Source organism: Orycteropus afer, unplaced genomic scaffold, assembly GCF_000298275.1.
Source record: "Orycteropus afer afer isolate SDZICR_OR568_19922 unplaced genomic scaffold, OryAfe1.0 scaffold00083, whole genome shotgun sequence".
NCBI lineage: Eukaryota > Metazoa > Chordata > Mammalia > Tubulidentata > Orycteropodidae > Orycteropus > Orycteropus afer.
This window is the reverse complement of record NW_006921670.1, coordinates 3,608,834-3,613,781: the sequence shown is the minus strand read 5'-3', so window position 1 is coordinate 3,613,781 and position 4,948 is coordinate 3,608,834.

Below are 4,948 nucleotides of genomic sequence, written 5' to 3'. Positions count from 1 at the left end.
GTGGCACTAGGGAACCAGAACACCACACCTAGTTCAAGTTTTCCTAACTGCCGCTGAGGCAGCTGGGGTCCTGCTGGGGCTGGTGGTAGGGTGCAGACTCTCCACCCCACCCCACACACAGCCTTCCATGCCTGAGGAAGGCCCTCTGAGAAGCTGGGCAGGACCAAAGCAGGCATCCCAGGGAGCCTGGAATGGACCTCCCCCAGCTCCCTTCCTTTTTGTTTCCGGCAGGTGCTTGTTACTTACTGTTTGTTATCTGATACACTTGTTGCCTTGTTTTCAGTCTCTGCCCTGAAAGTCAGAGCCTAATCACAGCCGGCACACACCCACAGTGCGGATCTACTGTCTACTGAACGACTTGCACGCATGGCGCTGGGCCAAAGATGCCTGTGACGGTCAAAACGGAGGCCCAGAGCCCAGTGGGAGGGTTGTGGTGTCGGGGAGAGATAGTGGGGGCTTGGTGCTGCAGAGAGGAGCCAGGGCTGGGGCTGTGTTTAGGAAATGAGACCAACAGACCTGCTGCTGTGTGGGGGTGGGGTGAGGAGGAGGAGGGTGCTATCCAGTGGCTCCAGGTGGGAGCGGGAGGGCGGGGTCAGAGCTGCAGGAGCTGTGGGGGCTGCAGGGACGGTCAGGAGGCTTTAGGTGGCCACTTCTGGACCTTGAGAGCAAAGGGCTGGCCAGGGTCTTGGCTTGTAACAGAGTGGTCGTAGGAGAGCAGAGAGATGGGTGGAGAGAAGAGAAGGCCCCTACTTGCCCGCTACCCTTGGCCAACTGCCCCTGACTGCGGAGCTCAGAGGTTGCGACCCCAGGTGAGATGACACCAAACAGAGCTTGGGCTTGGTTGCAGCCACCCTGAACAGCATCTGGGGCAGGCCTAGCGCCTTGGTGGCCTGAGATCTGCCCAGCCCCCACTCCTCAAACTCTCCCTTCCAGGCCCTGATGTCTCCCTGAGTCTTCTGTCCCCCACCCCCTTAATGACTCCTTCCTTGAGACTTGTGAGGGCCTTAGTGGTTGCACGAGTATCCCTTGCCTTCCATGCAGGTCTGATTCCCAGCCAGTGTGCCTCAACACAGTCACCGCCCCCGTCTGTCATTGGAGACGTGTGTGTTGGTACGATGGTGAACAGGGCCCGGCAGAGCTTCCGGACTCAGACCCACTGGAAGATGGGTCCGTGATCTGCTTCTGAAAGTCAGGCAACGAGAACCCTAGGGTCCAGTCTGCTGTAGATCATGGGGGTGGACAGGCCCGGGAAGAGAAACCCTGGGGCAGGGGGCACCGTGATCACGGCTGTCAACAGCCAGCACGTTTGCATCGTGCACTTGCTTAACTGCTCACTCAACAGGCAATTCTGAGCCACCGGCTGCTCTGAAAAGCCCTCTCGGCGGCCGGCTTCCCACTCACCACAGCCTCTGAGGCAGAGTCCCCGAACTCGAGCTCTTCTGGTAATCCACTGCACTGGGTCACCAGAGTGTCCCCACCATGTGGGACGCAGCCAGGGACACCTCTGAGATCACCTCCAAGGACCGAAAGGACAAATGTCGCATGAGTCCGCCATTATGAAAAGTCAAGGAAAGGTTTACACATGAAGGAAACTTTCTTTGTTGGTTACCAGGGATGGGAGGGGAGGGAAGGAAACATTGCTGTGTAGGTAAGAGACAAGTATTGATTTGGGTGAAGGGAAAGGCAATGCACCAAAAGCAAGTGGCCCACACAGTAACACTAAGGAAAAGTAAAACTCAGAGAGGTGAACAAGAAGTACAGGCAATGAAGATAAACATTCTTACACACACAACACTGTGCCATCAGTGATAGCAAACATTACTCTATGGGTGGATACACAGGTAGACAGGCTGAATGATCAGGTATGTCTAGACAAAAGGGAATACACCCATGACAATATTTAAGTTAGGAGCTCTGGTGGCATAGTGCCTAAGGTACTTGACTGCTAACCAGAAGGCTGATGGTTCAAACCCACCAGCTGCTCCTTGGAGGGAAGGCTGGGCAATCTCCTTCCACAGTGATACTGCCTCAGAAACCCAGGGAGGGGTCGCTATAAGTCAGATCCAACTCGATAGCAATGAGTTTGGTTTTATACGTAAGTTTGGCAGACGATATTTCTACACACGTATTTGTATGTGCTGTAAGAATGTCCATATATATAACAGAGCTAACGGGGCAAAGGGATGATAACTTCTCAGCCACAGCCAACCACGCTGAGGGAGGTCCACCAACATGCGACCATGGTCCCAGGGGACATCAAGCTCAATTGGCATAACATACTACACAAAAACATCGTTCTACATCCTACTCTGGTGAGTAGAGACTGGGGTCTTAAAAGCTTGCAAGCAGCCATCTAAGTTGCAAAAATTGGTTTCTGCTTGTCCGGAGCAAAAACGAATGAAGAAGACCAAAGACCCATGGAAACAATTAGTCCAAGGGACTAGTGAACTCTGTGAACCTCAGCCTTCATGACCATGAGACCAGAAGAACTAGATGGTGCCCAGCTACCACTGTCAACCACTCAGAAAGGGATCAAAATAGGAGATCCTGGATGAAATAGGAAAAAAAAGGTGAACAAAACTCAACATTATTTAAAAAAAAAAAAAAAAAAGACCAGTCTTACTGGTCTGAGAGAGACTGGTGAAGCCCCCGAGACTATGGTCCCTAGTCCTCCTTTAGGTCTGGAACTGAACCCACTCCCATGGCTTCCAGTCAAACAACAGACAGACATGTAAGGTGAACATTTACACAGGTAGGTACACTTCGTGGAACAATCAATGAAGGGAGATCAGAAGGGCAGCATTTGCACAGGGAGACAGCTCAGGGGGCAGGGATGCATAGGAAAGAAGGACTCAGCCAAGAGGTAACCACAGGGAGGAAGTGGGAAGAGAGCTGTTACATTGTGGGAATTGCAGTCGATGCCAAGAAACAAAATGTGTATGAACTGCTGTGTGGAAAATGAATTTGCTCTGTAAATCACAATAATAGTAATAACAATAACAATAAAAGAATTCAGTCAAGGACTAAGAGGAGAAGGTGGAGGATGCGGACAGGAGGCAGACATTGGAAACACTGCCCCCCTAATGGGAATGCGAAAGAGGAAAGTGGGGACCAGGGGGCTGACGGTGAGGCAGACAAGGGGAGGAGGAGAGGGAGGAAAAGGTGACGGGGGTGTGGAGGGTGGAGATGAAGATGGGGGCGCTGAGGCAGGTGCAGGTGGGGAGGGTGACGACGCTGGCACGGAGAAGGAGACCAGTAAGGAGACTACATAGCAAAGAGGAAAAGTCAAAGTTGAAAAAAAGGCCACCGTGACCCATTCACCTTCCACTTCCCATCTGAGAATCTCAATGTGGTCACCTCTGAGTCGAGCCCCGCCACCTGCCACCTCCGGCAGCACCACCTGGAGATGACATGTGCGCATCACCACCCAGCCAAAACCACAGCGTGAATTTGCAACAGGGGAGGAAAAAAGAACCAAAACTTCCAAGGCCCTGCTTTTTTTTTTTTCCTCTTCTGCTTAGAAGTACTTTAAAAAGGAACACTTATTTCTATGTTATATTTTTGTACATACAGTTAGGGGTTAGCCATTTTTAATGATCCCTATGACCCAACCAGCCTTCAGAGTGTTCTCTGTCCTAGTTCTGACTTCACCTGTGGTGTGACCCTGTTCATTATCACCTCAAAGGAAAACAACCTGTTTTTTTTTAAAAAAAAGGCAACAACAACAAGAGGCAATCTTATCCCCAGCGTTCCAGTAACTTTTTTTGTTTTTGGTCTCAGCTGGATTGTAAGCAGTTGGTTTGCATTATAGTGTTGTTGTTGTTAGGTGCTGTGGAGTCGTCTCCGTCTCCGACTCATAGTGACCCCATACAACAGAATGAAACACTGCCCGGTCCTGTGCCAACCTCACAATCCTTGGTTTGTATGAGATGGTCAAAAAGACCCAAAATAAAAGGTTTCCTTCCCCCACTCCCCTCCTTTTTTCTTTTGGCTCTGGTAGCATAGTGCCTAAGGCACTTGACTGCTAACCAGAAGCTTGGCGGTTCAAACCCACCAGCCACTCCTCAGAAGGAAGATAGGGCAATCTACTTCCGTAGTGATACTGCCTTGGAAACCCAAGGAGGGGTCGCTATGAGTCGGGTCTGACTCGCGGCACATAACAACAACAACAACAACATGACTCTTTATTTTGTTCCGGCCTATTTGATGTATGTGTGAAACAATGTGGTCCAACAATAAACCAGAATTTTATTTTGCCAAGTTGTTCTTCAACGAAAGAAAAGAAACAATATTGAGACTGGCCCTCACACTGGCCCCAGCCTGTGGGGACCCACAGATGACCCGGCCTCAGGGGAGATAGACCCAGAAGCCAAACCACAGCGTTTCTCAAAACCAAGGAATGCACGAACACTCTTAAGGGGAAAAGCAGCTCACAGTGCCGGGGTGTCCCTGCCATTCTCTCTCTCGTGTTTCTGCAGCGCGCACAGGCATGCAGCCAGAGGCTGGGTGCTCGCGCTCACGTTTGCCTCCGACGCTCAAGCCAGAGAAACTTCACAAAACTAGCATGCAGAAGAAAACAGAAACGATACAAAGCCAAATTCACAGCAGGAAGGGACTTGGCTGGCTCTCAGCACAGGTGGAGGGCCTGAGAGGAGCTGTGTGGGCCTGCCTGCGGGGCAGTGACCAGTGTGGGGGCCAAGCACTGCTTGCCTTCCTCTGCGCCCTTCCCCACCTCCATGCTGTGTGGCCCTGGCGGGGACAGTGCCTGGCCAGACCTCCCCATGGCACTGAGTCTCCCTGGTCTTTTCTCCTTGTTGTTGTTGTTATGTGCCGTCCAGTCAGACCCGACTCACAGCGACCCCTCCTTGGGTTTCTGAGGCATTATCACTACAGAAGTAGATTGTCCCATCTTCCTTCCGAAGAGTGGCTGGTGGGTTTGAACTGCCAG